The sequence below is a fragment of the Cimex lectularius genome, unplaced genomic scaffold (genome assembly GCF_000648675.2).
Source record: "Cimex lectularius strain Harlan isolate CLEC.00 unplaced genomic scaffold, Clec_2.1 scaffold9, whole genome shotgun sequence".
NCBI classification, from domain to species: Eukaryota; Metazoa; Arthropoda; class Insecta; order Hemiptera; family Cimicidae; genus Cimex; species Cimex lectularius.
The window spans coordinates 1,133,818-1,160,129 of NW_019392733.1; the positions used below are offsets into that span (position 1 = coordinate 1,133,818).

General features: G+C 38.1%; 2 protein-coding genes and 1 long non-coding RNA gene across 4 annotated transcripts in view; 1 reads left to right on the forward strand and 2 right to left on the reverse strand.

The window, feature by feature from the left end:
* The window catches only part of LOC106665347 (flotillin-2), a 176,306-nt gene that overhangs the window by 111,030 nt on the left and 38,964 nt on the right, over positions 1 to 26,312 (reverse strand). The gene's annotated exons all lie outside the window — the stretch shown is intronic.
* Positions 1 to 26,312, reverse strand: part of LOC112126918 — an 86,968-nt gene that overhangs the window by 59,727 nt on the left and 929 nt on the right. Inside the window, exon 2 of the long non-coding RNA XR_002910306.1 lies at positions 10,850 to 10,876. This is a non-coding gene — a long non-coding RNA (uncharacterized LOC112126918). The remainder of the gene's footprint in view (positions 1 to 10,849; positions 10,877 to 26,312) is intronic.
* The window catches only part of LOC106665343 (glucose dehydrogenase [FAD, quinone]), a 38,543-nt gene continuing 35,605 nt past the window's right edge, over positions 23,375 to 26,312 (forward strand). The window contains exon 1 of one of the 2 annotated variants that reach the window (XM_014391688.2): positions 23,375 to 23,498. The gene's annotated coding sequence lies outside the window, so the exon portion shown is untranslated. Of the gene's footprint in view, positions 23,499 to 23,520; positions 23,637 to 26,312 lie in introns of those variants that run through there. The other variant, XM_014391689.2, reaches the window with a different exon arrangement.

Here is a 26,312-nt window from a genome sequence, read left to right on the forward strand (position 1 = left end):
AGATGTCGACGACACATCTCCTTTCCTTTTATCCTTTATTCGACCATAGCGCGACTGTCACGGCCTGAAGAACAGATATAATGTCCTTTCTTATAAAGCGTTAGAAAATATGGGACCATGACATATCAACCTATTTCTAGGGAAGGGCTGTGACCGGATGCCTTACACCCGCATAATTAAACTATGTGTAATTGACCAAACCCTGTAATGAACATTAAGATTAATAGTTAAAATTAATAGGCATCTTATGTAAGAAACGAGTGTACATCTGGCCGCAAAGGTGCATAATCAACTGTACTTTTATCTGTCTGTGTTTCTGTATTTCGTCATTTTCTTCAGATCAACAACTGAGTATTAGTTAAAAATAAGGGACCAAATTACCGGGAAGGGGTTCGCAGACTGACCACAATATTCCACAATTTATTTCCGCCCAATCCAATAAGAATAACAATTACTCATGGAAAATGATGAGTCCAGGGTCAAAATGCTGTCCCACCTTCCATCATGGCATGTTTCCATGCCATAACCCAATGATTTAGTTTTGATAAATAAGGATGGAACGCGGGCAAAAGTCTTGCAGTCGTTTTTCTATACGATCTTCATGGACATCTCACCAGTATAAACTATATATTCATGTATAGTATGGGACCATGAATACTCTCCTTTGGGACTCCTCCTTCGACCGGCCTTGTCACAGAGGACTCATTGCTGTACTTATTACTTTGAAGCAACGATAATTAGTCAGTAAAGTACAAAAAAAGAACGGTTAATTAACATGCACATACGGGTGGACCAAAGCACCAAAGCTGGGTGTTTTTTGGCCAGGATAGCGTCTACCCGCTCATACTGTTCAATAAGCTCGCTACTTCCCTAAGCCAGGAAGGAAGCATATGACTGCATGTATCAATTTTGTAAAGATTTTAACATCAAGAGTAATAATTACTAATGGCATTTGTGTCCAGGGTCTCAAACAGGTGTCCCTTAACACTTTCCATCATGGCAAGTTTCCATGTCATAACCTAACGAATAGTTTCCATAAATAAGGATGAAAAGTCGTACAGTCGTTTGATATCCCATCTTCATGAACATCTTACCATTGGTGCACGTTCACGATTGAAGGCAGGCCGTCAGAACTCTTCATTCATTCATGACACATAATGGTGTCGATATCTGTTTTTTAATTAGTTCCCAGGTAGGCGTAGCCCATTGTTGGTAACGCACCATGGTGTGGCGTTGATTAAAAGATCCTCTATTCTAGTTTCTCTGACAGCTAAAAGACCCTTAATTAGCAAATAACAAGCACATTTTAACTTCGAATTATGCACGGTGCTTTTAGATGAAACTGAAAACAGGGCTTAAGTCAGGTACAGGTTTTAGTTAACCCTTTGACGGACCAGTCAGTCAATAAGATAAGTTATCGAAGACAGTCCAAATTACGTGCGTCCGATATTTTTATTTATTTTTTGTATCCTGTAGATCAATATACACATTACAAATTGTTTTTTTATGCTAAAAAAAAACCCAGCCACAACACTAACAGTGTAAAAAAATTAAAATGATTAAATCCTGTCTGACAGACCGGTACTGCCGCATCTCTCCGGGGGCTACCTTTTCTTTATACATTCACTTTAAAGCAGTGTCCTCCAGGGCACCATCCTAGAGGCCATTTTATTCAAAATATGCATAGGACATTGCTGTTCTTCCTAATATATTATATGCGCTTTTGCGACACAGTCATCCTGTCATCTTTTCTTAGCTTCATCCCTTCTTGTTTGAGGCCACTTGGAGGGTGGTATTTGGGGTGGCTGGCAGTGAAGATGGGTTGAGCAGAGGCTTAAAAGATTGGAGTAAAACATGAAAAAGAGGGAACGGATCAATTCCTTAACGAAGGGTAGCTTGATATTACATAATTTGGTGGTATCCCCACAGCTCCGTTCTGTGGGTACAGATAAGTCGATGTACTTTTTAGTACAGTATAAGTTTGTTCTTTACAGTCTTAGGTATTTTACCTGTGAATATGTCATTACTTCCTTGTTATAAACGTATAGCCGGCAAAGCTGTTTATTTAAGGTGAATTTGGGTGCGTTTGTTCTTGTTCAGTTTTATTTTCCAAATTTTACACTATTCGATGAGCTTCCAGATGCTCCTAAAGATAAAAATCCGGTATATAATAGGTTGTAAGGATGGTGTTGGGATGTATCGGCAGGTGCAGTATAAACAGTATAGGAGGGGACCAAGAATGCTCCCTTGTAGGGCACCTCCTTTGATATGGACGGGGTGTTTTTGAGCCAGGATGCGTCTCTCGAGTTGCATCGAGCAGAGTTGAGCATTACCTTGATCATTCAAGATTGGTCAGAGCAATCATTATCAATCCAGGGTTGTTTTATTGTACACAGCGCTGAAAGTTTTCTATCTCCTAACATGTGCTGAAAATGAATGTATTTATAGGCATGAATGCGTAGTATGAGAAGGCCGAAAGCGGAATATTAAGTAACCAAAAGAAGAAAGCAACAATATGATAGTAGTATGATAGTGGGCGGATCAGCAGAGAAGCTCTCGCTTATCAGGAGCCGATAGGTGGCCCTCGGACGACCCGACTCATAGAAGAAAGGATATCCTTACATGAGTACATGCGACACGGACGTTTCATTTTCGGTCAAAGACCGCGTATGTTCCGGCATGTGAGAAAGACTAATCGATTTGTCTCACCTATTTGAAGGGCGCTTGGCTCCTTATTGAGAGCGTATAGAAATGCCACCCAACATGAGAATTGAGGGTAACGAGTATCTGGGACATCTCTTCAGATTCTTGGAGGAAACAGAGTTGTTTTATTGTACTTAGTACTGATAGTTTTGTGTCCCCCAGTAAGTGTTGTAACTGAATGCATTTATTAGCGTGAACGTGTAGTATGAGAGGGCCGATGGCGGAATATTGGGTAGTCCAGACTACTCAATACCTTACTTATATGCTATAAGATATATACGATACTTTACAGATTTGTTATTTAAAATCAAGATTGTAAATCGCAAAAGCTGGAATTGCCGGTGGACTACAAGAAGAGTAGCTCAACTCTGTACACGTGTATGTATGTACATATAAAATAGTTCATAATGTGCTGTTATTTCATGGTCGTTAAGCAGTGATCTGATTTTAGAAATTTCCAATTCCAAACTGTATACAAAGGATTTACATTTTGAACAATGCGTTTTCTATAATTTCTCAACAATTCGTAATTAGATTCCCGGTTCCTTTTACCATTCCCAGAAAACAAAGCACCCAGAACGAAACCGGAACAGGCAATTTCACCCGAGCTGACGAGTCATAGCTCACGTACGCTACACAGCTTGCGTAATGTAATCAAAATCGGGAACTGGGAATCGTTCCATTTATATAATCGAATGATAACGTTCGACCCGGTTGAAAAATAAAATTCGATCTTAAACTTGAACCCGATTCGAAATTCGATTAACGGAAGCTAAGAAAAAACCAAATACACCCTTGTGAATAAACACAACCATAGCCTGTTTCAACTCAGCTACAGTCAGTATAACGATTATTTGATTAGTCCTACAATATTGTTAAAATGGCATCGCTAATCGCATCGAACGACAACGTCTCCAAAAAAATATTGATTGATTTTTTATAGGTACCACTTGCAACGCTATGCTACTCATCCACGATTATCTCAAGGGCGTTAGAGCATTCTTCGAAACTAATTTCTATAAAAATTGGCATATTTACTGACAGTACCATCGGCCAACATCCGAATAATCTGGATCTTGGTATGGTCTGGATGACGAAATAAATTCAATTGTTCCTGCCAAGGCTTTCGACCTATTTTAAGGTCATCATCAGGGCAAAACAATTTTAAATATATATCTTTAAAAGATAATTCTTGTTTAACTTATGTTTGTTAAAATGTTTTATCATTTCACCTTTATTATTTCTATCTTAAATAAATTGTTTGCTAGTTCCCTAACTTCCTGTTTCCTGATTTTTGTTAATTCAGACGCGTTTCGGCATTTCGCCATCTTCAGAGTTTGGGTGATATTATATCAGCGAGGATAGGTAGATCAGGATGATAGATAACTATCAAACAATATGTTTATCAACACAGGAGGATATCTCACATTCTTAAATGTGTCTACATATTGACATAATTAAGTTTTTGGTAGATAGTTTCAAAACTATCTTAATTACGTTACATAAACTTTTATTTTTGGCCTAGTATCTATGAGCAATAGTATCTATCAAAAGAATTGATCTAACTGCCCATGCTACGAAAAGAGGGTTAACTACTTCAAATGGCAAGATACTCATTACTTATTTATTTAGAAATCGTGAGATGCGGTCTGGTGTGATGTACGTTTCAGAAAAACATTTTCTTTATCGTGCCAACGTTTCGATCTTTATTGAGATCATCTTCAGGGCTCAATAAAGATCGAAAAGTTGGCACGATAAAGAAAATGTTTTTTTGAAACCTACATCACACCAGACCGCACCTCACGATTTCTAAATAAATATCGATTAACGGTCACTAATCACCACACATACTGTATAGCCTTTAAAAGGCTTTTTGATCCTAAATTCAACGGTACAAACTGTTTTTAATTTGGAAAAATGAAATCTCTAATTCTTCAAGCAAGAGCCAATTTATTTAATTAATTAATTGACTCTACTAATTAATATATATATTTTTCCCAATAATGAAAAAATAGATGCAACAGAAGTAAAATTCCCCTATGTCGGGGGGGGGGCTGTTTCATCTTCTTTGGGTAGAAACGTCTGCCAAAATTTAACTAGGAATTAGGAAATAAATTGCAGTATCATCCGCGTAGTTTGAATGATGGTGTTGGGATGTATCTGTGCAGCGTAAATAGTATAGAGGTTGGGACCGAGAGACACAAGTACCCTTGTGGGAGGTCGCCTCCTTCGTCCTGGCCTCAAATACCAAAGCTGGGTGATATTGAGCAAGGATATCGTCTCTCGAGTTGGATCGAGCAGAGCTGAGAATCATCTTCATCGTCAGGAACTTGAACTTAATTTTTTTTTTACATCCAAGCTCGTTTTGGCTTTTTTAGGCTAGATTAATGCTAATCACTCAGTATAGTACAGTTAAGTAGAAGAGCAAGTTTGCTCGTTCCGTCCAATTTAATTGAAGAGTACTTGGCTCATAAAGAGAGCGTGTAGGAATGCCACCCTATGTAAGAATCGTGCTTGAGCACAGTAGCGAGTATTTTCCTGTACCGAACATTGGAGAAAACAGATAGTTTTACTGTGTATACTGCTAATATTTTTCTGTACCCTAATGTGTGTTGAGAGTGAATGTATTTATTAGTGAAAATATCTCTCGAGATGCGTTGAGCAGGGATGAGATTCATCTTGATCATCAGGACCCGACCTGGACTAATCTTCGAACATGAAGCGTTTCATTATCAAACCTCGCTTTAGTTTCTTTAGGGTAGTTTGCACGAACTTAATCCTAATCACTACCTCACTAACTGATTAACAGTGGTTATCACGGGTTATTTATTATAGCCTTAAGAATGAACCGAATTTTGATATATTGGACAGGTTTCAAAATATCGATCTAGCCGCAAAAAGAAAATGAACTGAGATCATTTAAAAAATATAATATACTAAGATAACATAATTTTTTAGTCAATCAAAGTCATGCTCATCAAACTAATGGTTAGCCTCGAATTGTATGTAAATTCGAAATGGAACGTCAACTAATAAACCTTCAATATTTTTATTGTGACTCTTGAGGTCTGCGGAGTTATGAAGCTCTAACTTAGCTTTTTTACGATCATCGTGGTTTGTCTGTCCTTAATGTGCTTTTATATATTTCTATATGTATAATATAAAATACATGCTTTTTTGACAAGACATTGTTCACGTCCTTTATTTAGTGTGTCCCCTAACTAGAAGAGTTAATTATATAGAAAAAGGATCTTTCATGACGGTATGTCCTCTAAGGGTGACTGAATAATAAAACTATCCAAGAAGAAAATAAGATTTTTTTATATTCTGACCAAAGTAGTGGTAAATGTATACCACAAATAAGGTCAAACGCACCTGCTTGAAATAATTCTAAAACTATAATTTAATTTAAAAAAACATTCTAATAAATAGCTGGCGTGCGATCTGCCAGCCAAATTTTTTGGTCCTCCGGGCCGGACTTGAAAATTGGGCCAACAATTATATATTATATACATCCTTACTATATTAAAATCGTAACTGCTCTTATTAGTTTACTCCTGTTTAAAATGTTGCAAAACGTTTTATAATTACATCTCTAGGGTAAATTAAAACAGTATTGACCGATGTGACGCTTCGTTAGGGACTTTTTGTTGCTGTTTTTTTACCTTGTCAGCAGGAAGAAACAGTATAAGAAATCGCACACGTTTTGAGTATTCTCGTAATCACGCGATAGGAACTAGTCCACTAACCGTGACTGGAATAATCCAGATCGAATCTCAGCAGGCGGTAGCCCCCGACGGAATACGTTCTGAAAGCTTATGTTACAGGAAGAATGAATATAATCTGATTGATTGGACTGTAGTTGGCATAGTTTATTCTACCAAAAAAACCTGGAATATTTAACTGATTTAGACGTGGCAGTGTCAAACTTGAATCAATTATTGTTAGTATGGATTGTAATGTGCAGATTCGTCATGGTGTTCAGTCTGTCACATAACCAAACATGGGAAAGTGTGGATAACGTAGCTATTTAACCAGTTGATATTTTCTATGTTATAACGAAAAACTATACTATGTTTTCTTTGTTTTCAAAAAACGCTTAATATCCCATATGCGAAGTAAGAGGGTTAAGCTATTCAGCAACCTGCCCAAATCTCCAGATGAACCATGAAAGAAGAGTTAGATTACCAATAACAACAAGGTGGCAATAACGTTTTAAAAGGATCGAGGATCATCTCTGCGAACAAGCTCCGGGTAACATCCAAGCGAAATAGAATTTCCAGCACTACTTTAAACGACCACTACTACTCTCAAGAGCTAAAGAAGTATCTCCCATAAACTATAATTCAGCAGGACTAAAGTTATAGTAAAACATTGAAAAATCTTAGTGGTTTTCGTAACCTGTCGTCCCGTCCTGTGATGTTGAGCAATAAATTCGGAACTTGATGTTTTGACACTTGATCACCGAACAACCAGCAGGAAACTTGGTTTTAAAGCTTACGAAGCTAGTGCAAACTAGCATTTGTGAGATATTGGAATGCCTCCTAAGAGTTTAAAAGCTGCCGAATCGATGTTAACTAACTATCGCCTCAGCAGGATAAGTATTTGGTTGAAGAAACTAAAATCTTTATAAGAAACTACTGAAACTTACTGAACGCTTACATAAACTCTCAAGAGCAGCAGAAGCATCTGTCACGGATATCCCCTTAGCAGGACAAAAGTTAAAGTAAAACATTGACAAAATCAAGCGTACTGCTCTCAGGTCATGCGGTCTAAGGGCAACATGTGTTTTATGGAATTTCAAAGTAGACATTGATATTTAATTTATAATAAATTCGGTGTCAGTTCAGCTCTTGCTGGCTCGTCAGCAGCTGATCCCCGAACAGGGAAAAACTTTGATCAATACAAATTTACGACAGTAAAGTAAACTAGTGCTAGTGGGACATTGGTACTTAAGAGATCAGTTTGAAATGAGAAAAACTCTTCAAAAACATCTATTGAATTACGTCCGCTTTCCCTGTACCAAGTCTTTACCTTTTACTTGGCCATACAAGACGCCTGGTTTAGATAAGTCATTCCTTGGGAATAAGAAGAAGAAGCATTCTACAATGAAAATCTACTTTTGAACAGGAAATTCATTCAATTGACTTATGTTCTATTAGAAGAGGAATTATATAAAATGGAAATATAAGTATTTCAAAATATTGTTACCGTCAGTTGAATGGACCAAGGTTTTATGCAATTTGCATATTAATGATTATCATGTCTTATCTACTGGATATCCTGATCTCGCTTTTTTCTCATTGGGCAGATTTCTTTCGGATTAGCGACTAAAGTGATGTCCTGTCATTGGGTAAACTTTTAATTCTGAAATTGTTTGTAATGTTTCGCAATTGGGAATATTTCTTCTCAATCGGCGATACGAACTCAAAATAACAGACAAATAGTGGAAAAAGGAAATGCTAGTCTACACACCCTGAAAAAACCTGGTTACCTTTACCAAGAAAAGGGCACGTCTGGGATTTATCTTTAACCAAAGTCTTTCATGGAAACAGGAGTCAATATCCCAAAATCTTGGCCTAACGAAACCTCCAGGCCCCACACCATCAATCCAAGATGGCATCCATGCAATTAAACTCTGTAAACAGGAAACGCTTAAAAAATGATTAAAAGGTAAACAGGCAAGAAGGATTAGCGACGCAGCTTGATAAGACGCACATTAAAATGAGTCAGTGGATGCATCCAAAATCAACAAAACTTGGGGAAACACATCTACACAAAATGAGCATATTCAACGATACCATTTGTAGGCTAGGCAATGAGGAGGAAGAAATAGCCACTCATGTCATCTTGGAATGCAAAGCAACCGCTCCATGCAGAAACTGGGATACAAAGAAAACCCGAAAGAGCCAATGACCTACTCTTTCGGAGACGGAACGAGTCGATTGCACAGAACTAAGGAACTAGGAAAGTACAATAAAGCAGAAAGACGCAGTGCTTCGGGTACAAGAAACCCCATTTCTTAGTATCACAGGGATAAAAGAGGCAGCCACAAGACCTTCTGCACCTCAACCTGAGTAGATCTATTGTGCTCCTCTATTTTTGGAGGCCAGCTTCAGTTTATTGATCAACCTCCATTGCCTTGCCAACGGCTCCTTTTCTAAGGGAATGCCTAACACATCTCCTGGTATCAGGTTCTGATGATGGTGTCAAACTGAAACGATCAGGCTGGCAAACTAGCAAAATCAGGTGCAGTCTGCAGGAACTGAACAAATGGATGATTTCAGAGATCACAAATCAAGGTTTCTCAGATCTTAGCTAAGAAACTCCAAGTCTACCTCTCTCTCAGCAGCTTTAAGGAAAATAAGGCCTTTTTACTGCCAATTTATATTGTAAAAAGTTGAGATAGAACTATGGCGTCATAAGTTTAACATCCGGAAATCGACTTCCCCACTGCCCACCTGGAAGATAATTAATTTTTCTAAAATAGGTAATCAATGAGGAAATGTTAGCTGTTACACTATTACGAGAGGTGTTTCTCTCTGTACTTTCGCGGGTTTTTAATAAAACCCAGTCCGCTCCTGGATGTCGAAAAACGCCCCGAAGACATGATGCACATGTGCACGCACGTGTGAAAACCGGGTGTCGATATTTCCAGGTTAATAACGACGAAAGTCGAGGAAAAGTCCGTTTTTGCCTTGTGAATGAAGTATCTAAACATTGCGTAAGACGTTTGTGTTTCAGAGAAAGTTGCCTTATTCTAAAGGTTACGCCTAATTCGAGTGTGTTTACGGGACCGCCTTAGGACAGCACTTCCTATTCGGATATCCTTGTTTATTTCCCAATTTGCTACAATTTGCCAACCATTTCCACACGAAGTTGAGAGTCGAGATTTAGACACATTCTAAGCCCATTAAAAATAACTGTACAAGGGTTTCAAAAGAGAATTCTCTTTGTGACAAACATAAGTCCTAAGTTATATTTACCTTACTTTAGGAACTGATTTTCAAAATTTCTATTGCAAAAGTCCTAGTGAATTTGTTTTCAGCCTTAATAGAAATTATCAACGCTCCTGATCGGACGACCACGTAGGTCTTCGGACTATTTAAAAAAACCATCACAGGACGGGGAAGTCATGGCGATAGTATTTCGTAAATGGGTGCCGGTGTGAATCTTTAATGACAGTTGTACAATATTACGTTGAGTATGAGCTGAATTGTTTTATTTGCATATGTAATCCATTGTTCTTTCTGTAATTGTTTCTGTGGTCAATCCCCACTGATAGTTTTTCTCGTTTCTCGTCTTATTCAGACACATTGCAAGAGTGGGAATTAAGGTGAAGGTGCGAGGCTGACACACGGACACTTATTGTGGGCCAAAACCCTAGTATGTGTGTATAATGTGTATTGTTCGATGTGTCCCACTCAATTCCAAGGAAGGATGCCATTTGATTGCATTTAAAAATTTTGTAAAGATTGGAACATATCCTATATGTTAATGTCCTATATGGTTCCTACAGGGCCATCCTATATGGTTATATATTTATTTTGAAAGCTGATTGACAACAGCTTGTAAGAGCCAGTGGAACATGGGCGACTGTCTTTTCCGGCTCCCTGCTTGCCCATAATTTTTGGTCTGCCGAGATTTAAGTAAGTTTGTAATAAGAGATAAAATTGTGGTATCGTCTCCGTAGGTTGTAAGGGATGGGTTGAGACGTATCGACAGGGCAGTGCAAATAGTATAGAGGACGGGATCAAGAATGCTCCTTATGGGACGCCTCCTTCGACCTGGACTCAAATGCCAAAGCGGGGTGTTTTTGAGCCAGCATAGCGTCTCTCGAGTTGTATCGAGCAGAGTTGAAAATCATCTTGATCATTACGTCCGACTGAATTTCAAACATAAACTTTTTTTAAATTAAAACTCCTTTTCTCTAGCTTTTTTTAGGATAGTTTACATGAGCTTAATGCCAATCCAGCTCAATAGAGTAAAGTTAAGTAGTTTTTAATTTAAAATTAACCTTTGTAACTTTCACATTAACCCTTTTTACTTCCAAAATAAACCTTTTTACTTCCATATTAGTCATTATAACTTCAAATTGACTGTTTTTTATTTCAAATTAATCCTTTTAACATAGAAAACTACTTACAATATTGACGCGCCAATATATGCATACCTGAAAAAAAGACAAAATATTAGATTTTATTTAATACGGTTTCCAGGTAATAATCTTAAAAATTATTCATTGTTGAGTTTAAAATGACAGATGGACCTGTGGTTCGCGTATATGTCCCATATGTACGAAAAGATTGCCATTTAATTGATGAGTGTTGGACTTCACATACAGGCGTGTAGGATTGCAACCCGAAATGAGAACTGTTCTGATTCTGTGCACGGCAGCGCGTATTTAGGTCCCCTGTGCTATTCTCAGAGGAAACAGAGTTGTTTGATGTATACAATGCTGATATTTTTGTCTACCCTGGTGTGTTGAAAGTGAATGTATTTATTAGCGAAAATGGGTAGTTGGGAGGAATGATGACGGGATATTGAATACTTCATCAACCCTCATTTAGTTAGTTATACAAAAGTGTAGAGGGTGATAGAGAAATGTCGAGTACTCCACCCCCTGTGTGAATGTTATGTAAATAAGAAAGAATGTATTTAAGGGTGAGTGACAGTGTAGATGGGTTTGCAATTAGAAAATGATTGCTTTGGAGGCTGAAATGACCTTGCTGTTGATATCCCCTGGATTCCAACTTCTGCGGCCGTACGGATAAGACCAACGTCTGCCCGAGGTGGATGATTCTCGGCCTACTATGTGCATTATACATAATATCAATCGGATTTTCCACACGGTATAACCCATAATTTCTTTAATATCGCAACGAGACCAAATTTGGTTAATGACATGATAAACAGTTTTTTTACTTTCCATATGGACTCGTAACGATTTGTTCCTTTAGCATTTAAACTTTCGTCTATTTGGAGTTCTATATTACTCAAAAATGGTTTTCTTAGGTACCACGGCCTCTTCCTAGCTATTGCAGAGGTTGTGGGCAGTTTTCTTCATATATTTTTAAAAGGATGGCTAGGGCTTCTCAGGAGTATCTTCTAGATATATTCAACATTAATCCCATATTTTGAAGGTGATAATTAATTGCAACATGTCCGTTCTGTTAAGCGGAATTTACAATTTTTCTTCTCAACCATCTTGGTTGGAAATGACACAGATTAATAAACAGATTTGCACTTGCTCCCATTGAGTTGTTTTTGCGAGTAGACTTTTGGCTTGCCTCATGTCTGGACTTTTTTCTCAGCATTTCTTGTTTTCGTTAGTTATGCAAGATTCCAGTTTTCTGTTAATATAGCTATCGTTTATAGCACAATATGGATTTGAACATATAGGTTGTTTCAAGGCTTCTTTTTTAGGAAGTATATCAGCCGACTCGTTACCAATGATTTCCCCATGATCAGGGACCTGGGATAAATGCATAAATAAGAAAGACATGTATATATAAATAGATATAAAAATATGTATAATCACCCAAATTACTGCACAGATGGAAAGATGCACCAACCCTCCACGATGAGCAATATGAAGCTAAGTCGTCAGCGTATATCGCCATTTCGCATTCGTGTTTTGGGAGTACGTTATAATAACGGTAAAAAGAGTTTGCCCTAAGACTGAGCCTTGTAGACAATGCCATTATGTCAAACTGTGTCGAAGGCTTCTCCACGTCAAGTAGAATAAGCCCGTATGCTCTTTGCTGTTAAAATTTAGCGTGATATGGTTGACAACTCTAGCAAATTGTACTCAGCCCGGGACGAAACCCACGCTGACATTCAATGATGTCTTTTGTCTGTAAGTGTTGAGTTATGTGACTCAGCAGGATTTTTTCAAAGATTTTACTGATTGCGCTGAGGAGGCTTATTACATGTCTATAATTCGCAGGATCACGTGGTGGTTTCCCAGAGTTTTTAAAGAATAACTTTAATTCTTTACAGCCGAGGAAAAGTACGAAAATCATCCACTCTTCTGTGTTGGATCTGGGGGTCAAGTTTTTATTAGTATCTCTTTTATTAGTATGAGAGGGTTGGTACCTTTTCTTTTTTTGGCTGGCATCTTGTTTTGAATGTACGTGAACAATTTATAAGGAAATTTGTGGGGTAAACTCTTCCTCAGGGCAATCGTTACAGCAAATCAGGAAAATTTGATAAAATCGAAAGAGAAATTAAACCCGTGGGAAAAGAAAACTACGCGGAACCGCATGACGAAAAGTGTGCTATTTTCGACCGTGAATTCACCGGAGAAGCGCCCCGAGGCAGCGTTCCTTCCTTCCAAGGGGCGATGGCGATATCTTCGCATTTCTCCCCGATTGTATAAGTTGGGCAACCAACCTGTTTGTTGGCACGGCATCCTCCAAATACCACAAAGACATATTTTTCCGGCTGTTTCATGACCGGTAGCTAAAGACACTGACGTAACATTTTTAACATTTGTTTCGAGCCAATTTTACACGTTTTTCATTTCTGGCGACCGTGAGAACATTTTCAAATATCTAGTCGCAGGGAAATTTTGGAGTCCGCGAGGCTACTGTCGCTGCAGCCGTCGGTGAGGACTGTATTGTACGGAATAAACCAAAAACGAGAATGCATATGAGCCTTGGACATTATGACTCTGTCTGTCTTCTTCTTCAAAAATTTAATCTCAGAAAAGTCTAAACGTTTTAGACACTTTCACACTAAGCAAATATCTCACGGCTTGTTTGCTTACTTGAATAAGTTAGAACAAAGCATAGCATCCTTTGTCATCTCAAACTCCTACAGAATATAGATTTTTTTTCACGGGTTTTTAGAAAATTGAGTTCGGCATTCCGACAATTTTGTAACTTTCCTTTAGGCCAGTAAATGGTCTATAATTGAAAAGAACAAAACTATCTATGATAAAAAGTAGAATCTTTTTATTGTAGAGGAAAAATCAACTCGTAAAACATATTCACGGGGAATGATAGACGACTTGCGGTCATTAAAACTTCACGCAAGCATTTAACCGGTGAAATCGGGTTAGCCCACATTCTCACTAAATTTAAAACATCCGGCCTATTTTCCAATTGGCACTATTTATACACGCTGTTACTATTACACAACACTTCGTATGTCGAAACTGACTTCAGCAGTTACAGGTACGTATTTGGTTTTACTTGAAAAGAGATAAAAGCAGCTAAGTAACTTCGGCTTGTCAATGGTTGCAAAATCCCGGACTTGTTTTCTTTGATGAAACAATAAATTTGAATGAAAGAATAAATTTTTCTTTATAAACATGGTTATGGACGTTATGTAGCCCATGCGGTGTCCCGCTAACTATGTTGAGAGCTTTTTAAAAAATTAAGAATCCTGGCACTGCCATGTTTCTCTCCTTAGTATTTTTTGCTGAAAAGCATAAACATATCGACGGTACCGACAATCAACCTTGTTAGTGAGGTGAAAAGACTAAAAGAAAAGAATGCGCTGGGTACACCTACACTCCAATGTAATTGCCATTGTTCTTGCTCCTTTATGCGGGTCCTCCTTGTTGTCTGGCTTGTCCGACTAACACAAAGAATCTCTAGGCCTTCTTCCGCCTCGATATTCACCAGACTGACAATCCTCGATGCAATATCCGGGCTTCCGTAAGAGTATATCAATAAACTCCAGTTTCAAAATCCTAAACTACCTTCACTGCCCTAATGATGCCACGTGCGGAATTTCTCTTCAGTTTCGTAATAATAGTTAATAATTCGTATCGTCGAGTTGCGTAATTTTTGTTTCTTGTACTCCTAAAACTTGAAATTATTGTTATTTTTAGAAGATTGATTTTTTTGTATGTACGTATCTTCAAGCTTCCACCATCTCAGTTCCATCTTAATAAGATTCAAAATGCCTTGAACTTCAATGTAAATTAATTAATCTTTTTACGTAAGGTTTTGATTGAAATGAAAAAGTTATTTTCACGAGTGGGATTCGAACCCCGCTCGTGACACTTGAAAGAAGTAAGTTGGACAATAGACCACTAAATATAATGGATTTAATGTAAATGCCAGTAATATGCTTACCCTGGAACTCGATTATTTTTTACAATTAGTAAATATCTTTCAGCAACATTTTCAAAAAGGTTATGGAACTTTTTACTGTTTCATAGGAGGTACTGGTACACGCAGGCCACTAAAGTGGTAAAACTATGAATATTTGTGGTGTAAGAACAACTATGACCAACAAAACATGCACGTGGTATTATTATATTCAAAGAAACCCTTGCGAACAATTATGACTTAGGTAAAAAAAAATCCAAACAACCAACTATAGATCGAGATTAGATAGTGCAATTGGTTATTTATTCATGAAATTTTCTCTAAACAAGTCAGAAAACCCGATTTTCAAACTGCGGCACGAACAACCAGGCAGGTAAAATAGGCAAAATAACAAGCTGAATTATAAAAACTCTCAATTTGCTTCTGGGCTCATCGACTATTCTAACAGGCAGTTATCATCAAAGAATTAGGACAAACGAATCATAACCCATAGGTTAATTGAGAAAGATATGAACATACTACTGGATGGGTTCAATGGAATGTTAATTAGTTAAAACTAAGGAAATGCGGCAGTTGCACGGCAGTGAGATTGATTGTTAATTAAGATCTACTTCTAGTACATCGGTGACCTAATTCATCCAGGTATTTGATAACTTGATCCGGTTGTCCTTGCGAAGAATGGTCCTGAGTCTCTTCCTGCTTCCTCCGATGCGTTCTGCAATTTCTTTCAAATCTTGCAAGAAGGTTCTCGAATTATTTGTCCAAATAAATATTTGACAGTGAGAAGAGATACGTGATACAAATCTAGGAAGACATCGTTAGAACTACTAAACTACATCGTCAGAACTACTAAACTTAAAACTTAAACCTAAAACAAATTAATAGCAATCTACTCGGACAACCAGGCGCAGTAAAGCCACTATCTGAGGATAAAAGAGGCGGCCACAAGGCCACCTCGACCTGAACTGATCTATTGTGCTCCCCTATTATTTATAACACACTGGCCAGCTTCATGTTATTACCCAGCCTCCACAGCTATGCCAGCGGCTCCTTAGTGTAGGATCTCGCTTGTTTTTCTTCTTGTCCTAGTTGCAAGAACCTGCACCTACGTAGGCCTTCACAGAAACATAAAATATGTTCTGCTGTCTCCTCCTCTTCCTGGTAGTATCTGCACAGTGTTTCTTCTGTCTGTACTCCTATCCGGTGCATGTGCTTTCTTAAGAGTGCCCTGTCAGAAGTCCAACCAGAATCCTGGTTGTGTTGCGGTTGTCTTCCAGTAATTCTTTGGTAAGTTTTGCGGATGGTACTTCTAGGAATCTCTTCGCGTGCCTCAAGAATCCATTTTAACATGTATCCTCTTTTGTGGCAGGCTGCTAAACCACAGTAGGGTTCAGGGCCCAGCGAGTCCATGTTGGCACCTTTTTTGGCCTGGGTTAGGTCAATAGTGTCACTGACTTCTGTCAGGGCCTCCATGCTGTTCCAAACACTCTTTGCCTTCGCCTCCCATGAGGCTACGGCCCTAAGTGCTACCCTGCTGTCAGAGAAAATGGCTATCTTCCGAGAATGTATTCCTAGCCTTTTTATTTTTCTGGCGCATTGTTCAATCGCTACGATTTGAGACAGGAAAACTGTAGCATATTTACCTAGGTTTACCGTCAGTTCGGTCTTGGGGCTCATCCCGAAGACCCCAGCTCCCTACCCTTGTCGGTTTTGGAACCGTCAATAAGCCACTATCTAATAAGTGTAAGATTGCATTAAACCCTTGTCAGACATTGGAGAAAACAAAAATTACCCTTCTTTGGGTGCCAGTGCATATAGAACGAGTTCAATCAGGACATAATCGACCTACCTATCTTTTCTGGCAGACCAAATTGCCAAAAGCCTTGATCCATTAGACAGGGTTAAGAATAAGTCTTCGGCCCGATGGGAATGTATTCCAAGACAGAACTATGTTAAAAAGTTTATTAAAGAGCGATCGAGACTAACGGCAGAACTGCTAAGCCTATGATATGTTAGGACTGCTAATTGTTAACAGCAGAACCCGGAGGCATAAGCAATCCTGTGCAGATATTGCCCTTCGGCCATGGATTAGATATTTTCTCGACAGATATATTTTTTAGACTTTTTTAGATAGAGCCCGATCGAGCAGAGTAGAAGAAAAGGATTTCAGTTATAGACAGTTCTAAGACCAAGTATGGGTCAAGGGCTGGACATCTATGAAATAAACCAAAGACTAGAATGAATATTAGCCTTGGTTATAAATATGAATGTCTTTCTATCAAATATTGTCTCAAGGAGATCGAAAGGCTGGGTATTACCAACAAAAGAGTAGCCATTTACTCGGAGTTAGGGTATTCATTGGAAGTAGAGTCCAGAGTCGTTTGGATTTGCATCAAAGCCCTGTAGGACATTGGGGACAAAAACTACCCTAGTTTGGGTACAGATCAGAAGGGACACTAGCAGGACAGGAATTTGGAGGACATCTATCGGCTCTGAACCCTTGCGGTATACCAAGTTGTCAAAACCGTTCTATCAGACAATGGGTTAGTACTAAGTCCTCGGTTCTACGGGATTGTATTCCAGGACGAAAGCATGCGAAAAAGTTCAATAAAGGGCCATCGCAGACTAACGGCAGAACTGCTGACTGGACACTACAGGCTCGGAGGCACATAACTCCGAGCAGCAGAAATAAGCCTCTACAAATATTGCCAGGAAGAAGAAACATCGGAGTCTGTTTGATTATTGACTAGGATGAACTAGGGTTTATAACCAAACACGTTCTTTTTCCATCTCGTAGATTATTCCGTAAACAATCGCGATCGACAAACACTTGAACTTCCTTACTGGCTTGGAATATAACTCTTCATTATTTACAAGTCTTGAACGATTTTGAAAAAGCCTTTACTTTGACGTTTAATATCCTGATACACACCAGTGGAAAGAATGCAGAAGATAAAACAACCCTCAACAAGACTGACAAACGCACTGCTACAAGTACAGAGGGCTAAACTAATAGAAGCGATATGACTACCGGCCACAGGCATCTGGGAAAACATCTACGTAACATGGGTATATTCAAAGATGACCCCGTAGATTACACAATGAGGAGGAAGAAACAACCTCCATATTCCATACACTTCTAATGAGAATGAACCACACAATGGAGCTATAGCATGGGTACAAAGGAAAACCTAGGGAAAGGAATTGTATCAACGACAGTCTGTACTCCTTACGAGAGGGATCGAGTCAATTTCACTAAACTAGAGAAATAGGAAAGTACGCCAGAAGGCTGCAGTGCTTGAGGATCAAAAACCCAATTTCCTAGTATCCATATTCATCATCATTATCATTCTCGATACCGCACCTTGTGTATAGTTGGAAGGGGCATTTGATGGGAGCAAACCAGAAGACCTTTTAAGTGAAGATGATGTTAGCGAATTTTTTTGGTTTAAACTTTATTATTTTTTTCACATCGGCTCCTCCAGTAGTATGAGGTTTTCCTGAAGGTTTCAAGTAGAAATAGTTCAGGGATGGGAAATACAGTGTTTGGGACGAGACCGACCCGATTCAATGGCTCCGAAGTACAGGGCAGTAAGCTTCCAAAGAATGTCAATCAAGTCCGGATGCCAACTCGATCTACAGATAGGACAGAGTGAGCCAGTTTTAGACACACCATAGGAAAAAAGCGTTAGTTGAGTTCAAATTTGATTCTCCTGTGCCTCCCCTATGTAAAAACAGATATGAGACTGATTTCGACACACCGATACCGACACAGGCAAAAAAAATTGGTTTTTTTAATTTTAGTGGTTAGTCAAATTTGAACGCAAGTCCTTTTGTGCGTCCAAAATTGACTCACCCTATACAAATATAAATACACTCCTAAATAGTGATGTTCCTATCATTTCTTATACAGGATAAAGTTCCTTACTGAAAATGGTGCAATGCCGAAACGCGTTTCAGTAGTTCAACAAACCCGCGAGTAAAGATGAACCCAATAAATGACAGTCGAAAGCTTTTTGGCAAAAACTAATTAGCAAATAAAAAAAATTAAATGCAAGTTTTGCTTCTGATGGTATTTACGCTCCCTTAAGCTTGCGGTCGGTCGTTCTGAACACCTCTCTTGGGTGAAGGGTGTTGAGCTTATCGTTCTGTCAATTACGAAAGGAAAGTCGAAGGGAAAAAAATTCGCGAGAATATGAAAGGCTGAAAAAATAACCAGAACCACGAGTGTAACGAATTTCCATTTTTAAATATGAACCAGCCTCAGTACATGTATATCAGGCGATTTAACATCCTGACAAAGTGGAGATGGATTGAGCAGTAGGGTTAGGATGGGGGTTGAGTTAGACTTGTGGAGAATGGATCAATTCTTTGACAAAAGGAATGTTAAGGTCATTGCGGATAAATTGGAGACATAGTAAGGAGTTTGGAGAATTCTTCTGAAGACTTTTGATTGGAATAGTTGGATTCGTTGGATGTTAGATGGCTTGGCAGACCCGACAGCTACGCTTAGTATGTCCAAATTGGTCAAAGTCATCTGTCCTATAAGTATGTGTAGTTGTCCAAACGTTGCTTGAACCTTGTGAGAGGATTCCACATCAGTCGACTACGAATAGCCCTAAGTATTTTACTTGTGTAGATGTCAGTAGTTCTTTACTGTTAAACGTATAGACGTGGGCAAGCTCTTTGTTTCAATTTCAACTTCGTCCTTTTGCTCCATTCTTGAGTTCATGTTGCTCCTGGATATTGAACGTGGCTTGAATAGAATTGGAGTTAGAAGATAAAATTGTGGTATCGTCCTGGTCAGAAGCATGGTGTTGGGATGTATTGGCAGGTGCAGTATAAATAATATGATGGGACCAAGAATGCTCCCTTGTGGGACGCCTGTCTGGATCGGTATTGCCACACTGATAGTTTTGATTCCTCGCGTGTGTTGAGAGTGAATGTATTTATTGGTGTGAATGTGTAGTGTGAGAGAGCGAATGGCGGAATATTGAGTACTCAATCAACCCTCAATTAGTCAGATTGACTCATTGCCGCACCATATTCTGAAGCAACGATCTAATCTATCTATCTAAATAGGATTTTAGGATTTGCCAATAAAGAGTGGGTAAAACTGCTTTAGTTTGAAGAGACCGGATGCCAGAAAAAAAAACCTGAGACATTCGGTCTCAGCAGTAATGCACCGGAGCCGTTCTGTTTTCAAAACAGGAAATAATGTCAACAACACTGAAAAATTGCTGAATTGTGGAATGATGAAGACGAAAACAAAATTGTTGTGAAGGAATGGCATGTAAATCTAGGATGGGTATAGGCGTTTTAAAACGAATCTTTCAACGAATTGGGACATTACTTGGAGAAGGCTGGCTGGTCTGTAATAGGGTAATGGATAAACATAAGTTTATATCTCTCTGTAATATTTTTAAAAAAGTTTTGGCTGAAGTGTAACAGATAGAAGGACGAATTTTAATGGTGTACAAAGAGAAAAAGATAGGGGGTAGAGTAAACGTGTTAATAAAATTTTTCACTTCTCTCCTTTTTCAGTTTAAACTTCATGAAATCATGTCATAACGTTAGATCGTTAGAGAGGGGAAAGTTTTTTCTCCAAAATAAGTTTAAATTGAAATTTGTAAACAATTGCTATCAATACTTACTTTAATCCGGAATTTGGCTACTTTATGTTTTTTGTTTGTATTAAACTTGTGAAAGCTTTCCGCGAGGACTGTTTTTGACTTTGTATATAGTATTAAACAGCTTTTTTTTTTTTTTTGGCGAGAACAGATATTCAGTAGTACATTATGCGTCGACTGACAACGTGTCCAAATCAAATTCTAATCAGCCCTTTCCAGGGCTAAATTTAAGTTGTTTAAGCAGCCCTTCTCAGGGCTAAGCCCGACTAAAATTAAATTAACTGCTGACGGCAACTGTCTATTTAGGGCATTGTCGTTGTGCATTTGCGGACGGGTAGATTTTATGGAAAGCGTTAGAGCGCCGAATCGCCATGTTGTTCCCGAGTGGAAAAAATATTGCAATTCCATTGTAGGATTAGAGCTTTATGATTAGATCATTAAATGTGAGTATGAATATGTTAAGATAATGAAAGTTAACATAACCATGGTGGCAACGCCGCATTGGTCGCCGAGTCTAACATAAAAAAGCGTTTAAACATTTTTTGGGATAGTAATGAAACCGAAACTCGGCCAATTTTATCATTATTTCATAAGGGGGTTGGGTTGGCTTTTCACTATGACGAGTTAGTTTTCAGTGCAATTTCGAATGATAACAATCAACGTCTAATCGTACAACAAACGCCAAAAGAAAAATTACATAATATGCAGAATGCAAGAAAAAAATAGACAAAGAAAGGCCCATTGTTGGGAGAGATAAAAGGCAATATTACGGTCATGTCGAATATCTTGATGTAGATGTGGACGTTATATGCTCATGGTATAGTGCTGCATCGTTTGTTGATGAAGTTGGGGAAGTAATTGTTGCATAAGGGTAAAATAGTTTTACATGATCTCGATACCCATCCCAATTAATTAAACCTTTATATTGATCCAAAGAGATAAACAAACATTTTAGGGAAAATATTCGAATTTAAAATAATCTATTCGTTTGCGTCATTCAATGCTCCACATGCATATACAGGGCGTTAGGCTACTCGTGTTACAAACTTTGCCAGTAGATTCTACATTCAAAATGAAACCGAACACGCCTAATATAACTATGGCCCAAATCTCAGCCATTTCGAAGTTAATCCACTTTTTCTGATTTTTTAAGATTACACGACCTTGCTTCAAATAAACAATGATAATTCCAAGTCTAAATGGTTTTGGACAAATCCGATGATACCGTTGAAAATTACGTTAACTTTCCAAAAAGATGTGATCAATATTAAACTTGTAAATATTCGTGAAATAAGCGTTTTAGTAGCGAGAACTTTGAAAAAAAAATGTTTTTCCAAATTGAAAAACTTACTATGGTGATTTTAATCTACTATTTCCAAACCTAGGGACCAGCAAATTTCAGTAAACGTACTCCATTTAATATTCGTTTTAGTGGTGCAATTTCTTTTTTAATTACTTTTTTCAAAGATAAAGAAATTGATGAAGGAAAGGAAAAACCGTGATTGACGAATTGGCAAGATGGAACGATTAATAATAATAAAAAATAAAAAATTTAACGAAATTTTGAATGAATTTATTAAATTTTCCAAAAGGTGTTTTTTTTATTATTATTATTAATCGTTCCACCTTGCCAATTCGTCAATCACGGTTTTTTCCTTCCTTCATCAATTTCTTTATCTTTTAAAAAGTAATTAAAAAAGCAATTGCACCACTAAAAAGGATATTAAATGGAGTACGTTTGCTGAAATTCGCTGGTCTCTAGGTTTGTTAATACTAGTTTAGAATCACCATAGTAAGTTTTTCAACTAAAAAAAAAAGTTATTTTTCAAAATTCTCGCTACTAAAGCGCTTACTTCACGAACATTTCCAAGTTTGGTATTGATCATATCTTACTGGAAATTTAACGTAGTTTTCAATGTTATCAACGGATTTGTCCAAAAACTTTTAGTTTTGGAGTTATCATTGTTTATTTGAAGCAAGGTCGTGAAATCTTAAAAAATCTGAAAAATGGAATAACTCCGATACTGCTGAGATTCGGACCATAGTTAATTAGGAGCTTTTAGTTCTATTTTGAATGTAGAATCTACTGGCAAAATTCACCCTGTATAAAAGGAGGTGGTCCATATTCCTGCCATGTGGATTCAAGGTGCATCTAATAATATCCAATCTAATGTACACATTTGACAATGGAGAAGCAATCCGAGGTCAGGAAGTCAAACGGCAAGATGTTTTGGAATTTAGAGGTTATTCAATTTATTATGAACCGCAATCCATATGCTGAGCAATATAAAAATCTCTTACAGATTCACAATTCGAAGTTTTTTTACATTTCTACAAGAAACCTACATGAAAGTGGATCATCCGAAAAAGGGAGCGGAGAAGAGGCCCGGGGGTTGGCGAGCATGGAGCTGAGCCCCCTAGTAATGAATTAAAAAAACCATGTTACATAATAAAAATTATAAAATAAAATATATATTAAGTAGCTAACGGTTCTAGGTTTGAATCCCGGCATAGGAATTGGAATTTTATTTGAGAATAATAGGAAAGAAATTTTTGTACTGGACCCCTAGTTTACTGTTACCTAGTTTACATAGTAGTAGGAAGTTATGTTCTCCTTTACTACGACTGAGTAACTTTTTTACAATAAATCAGAATAGAGAAACGATGACTTGATTTAATTTTTTGTGTAGAATCGAGAAATTAAATTAATGTAGATGTGGAAGAAAATATATAAATCATAAGAAGAAAAATCTGATCGGGGGGGTAATCTTCGTTGGTGGGAACATCCCGAGAGCATCTGCTCACTCGGCCGCACGGACCCATGGAGCCCGCTCGACCCCGTTCCCCCTTTCTCTGTTCAAAAGGCCCTTCTTCCGTCCTTGCCCTTCCTCCCGAGTCCTTATTATCCACAGAAAGGATAACTCTTAAGAATAGAAAGCTACCGCGAGCTAGAGGAGGGACCTCGTGAGTGGGGACTTGACGCAATCTTCTCTTCCTGAGTCCACCCTCCCTTACTTTCATACCAAACAGTTCCGACGAAAGAGAGAGTAGCCAGTAACCAGTGAGTCCGGCCGAACAGTTTCAGCGCACCAGTTGAAAGGTAAGACCAGCCTGGGCACCCCTACCAACGCCGCGTCCGTAAACAACAAACCGGTCGAACTGTGATTTGTTATCCTTTCAATAGTGAGTGAGTGCCAATACCGTTTATTGACTTTGATTGATTTGATTAAATCGAAGGGTATGTAATCAAAAAATCACATATATATATTAAAACTACACCACAAGAAATACCAAGGGTGTAAGGGGGTCGGTTCGACCAATTTTTCCTACATGACAAAATTAAATTTTTCAAAATCAATAAATTGTGAGCTTTCAAAGACTACAAATCTTTTATAAATACACCATTTTGCCAGCTAATTTCTGCTGATATAATTAATGGGTATACACAGTAGTTTGAAACTTCATAAAAAATTCATTTTTTATGCATTTTTAATATACTAGAATCTTTTAAATTTTTAAATCAACTAAAACATACCATCCCACTGAGTGTGATTAAGAATAATCCTGAGACCTAAAACACCTGCTATTAAGGATAATCAATTACACCATAAATTTGACTGATTTGTCAAGGGTAGAAGTGGCATAACATAAACGTCTTGTGTTCAAGTTGTATCTAGTCCAATTGGAAAATTTTAGCTAATTATTCATTACTTATTTAAAAATATTTTTGGTCTATTGTTTTTCGGGAAAATCTCCAAGGGTTCACTAGCACACCCTTGAGTTTAGAAAAACTTGCCTTCTTCATAAGCGTTATATAAACACATCTGAGTCAATCGACGATGTTTACACTTACGAAAACCACTAAGAACTTTAATAGGTTTTTTTCCCTGATCATTCTGATCGCGGGATGCAAACGAGGGTCAGTGATGTAAGAGACAAGAGGGCGTCAAGGCGAGTTGGCAGATGTGAATCTGTAATGAGAAGAAATCAGGTTTCGGAACATTTTCGAATCATGCATGATGGTGGCTTTTTTCTCATCGTGGCCTTCCAAACAACTTTCTTACATTTTGTTGACATTTTGGATATATCATGTTGAATGGCGGGTTTTGGCTGAAAATTGGAAATCTTTTTTAGGGTGGAAGAAAGCAGCATATGTTAGTGGGTGTAAAATGATAAAGCATTCCCAGCATATTCATTTAAGTATGACATATCTAAGTCCCAAGAGTATAACCAGGTTTAAAGTTTTCAATATCTAGTGTAATTTTCACAAATTTAAAAAAGGTTTTCTATTCATATCTAATTTATATATAAGGCTTGAGTAGGTGAACCCAAAGGTCACTAATCCACTATGTCCAAGGGTAGAAAGATCGACGTTCTGGTTGGGTCAAAAACAAGGGTTGCGGAGTAGGGACGAAGGAGGCCTCCCAATATAACCCACTCGTGGATACTTGTGACAGCCCACGAGTCCCTCTAGTGAAAGTAACATAAGGAAGTATCCTTGAAGTACATAATTACCATCCCTGTTACATAAATGGAAAGTGAATACTAAAAGTGAACAAAATAGATCGAAATTAGAGGAAATGTTGAGATGGACCTGTTCAAACGGTGACTCCGATCTGGCCTACCTAGATATTAAAATTAATTAAAATGTTATGTGAAGCATTGGAAAAATCTTTGTTTGTGGTCAATGCGTACTGTTTTGTTCTAATTTTCAAAAACTCGGTTGCTTCATTCTCAGGATAGAAATCCCGATATTGGCCCACCCAGCCGATCTTCTGATTAACTCGTGGATAACCTAAAAACCACGATGAACTTGCAGCTTGATGGTCCCTAGTCATTCTAGTAATGGATAGTCCCATCGCATATCTTCTTCGGATAAATCTGTGTAATAAAACACAGACCAATCATTGAAGATGCTAATGCCAGCGCGACCACCTGTAAGCAAAACCAGATCAGGATGATCGGAGACAATCATGCTACATTTTACCAATTTTTTCTCACCAAACCGTGAAAACAGATTTAACGAATTTACCCAGATTTTTTATTTACTACAACCGTTCATGTATTAAAGATTGACCATTTTGAAACATTATGAGAGGCCAGCGAGGTGAACCTAGGGATGGTCTCCAGTCATCCTGGTCTGTATGGACAACTCATCGTCAACTTCTCCGGGCAATCTGTAGGACTCGTTCGAACAAATAAACATACAAGCCAATGAAGATAGCGAATGCCAAACGTGACCTACTGGCAAAACCAGATATGATAAGCGACAATCAAGCTTGAAAGGAGAACAGGAGAGCGATATATCCCCGCAACATTTTCACTCCGGAGAAGTGTGGTGTTTTGTTCTGGGCGGCATTTCTATGGAAGGTCGTAAGTGCCCTAACAGCTGCACGATAAGTTTAAGATGTGTTATCAGAAGAAGGTGTTCATAATATGCCACTAACTGGCGAAGGTTTTATTTTTATGCATGACGATGCAAGGCACCATACAGCTAGGATCGTTGGTGACTACTTGGAACGGGCTTCATTTCAATGTTTGGAGTGGCCAGCGTGTGTCCCGACTTATCGACCACCTTTGGGGCAAGTTGTCAAAGAGTGTAAAACATCGCAGTGATGGCTGAGAATTTGCAAAAATTACGAATGTCGCTGTTGGAAGATTACGAAAATATTCCACAGCACCGCATTCAAAACTTCATAAAATCGATGCAAGCGGTGATTAACGCAAGAGGAGGAAACACTCCGTACTGAGTTGAATATTTTCTTTATTGTTTCCGAAGCAACATTTTTGGCAAAATTGTTTTACTCAGTTCATCTTTTTTATTTAGATGTGTGTAGTGATTAGTGACCGTTAATCGATATTTATTTAGAAATCGTGAGATGCGGTCTGGTGTGATGTAGGTTTCAGAAAAACA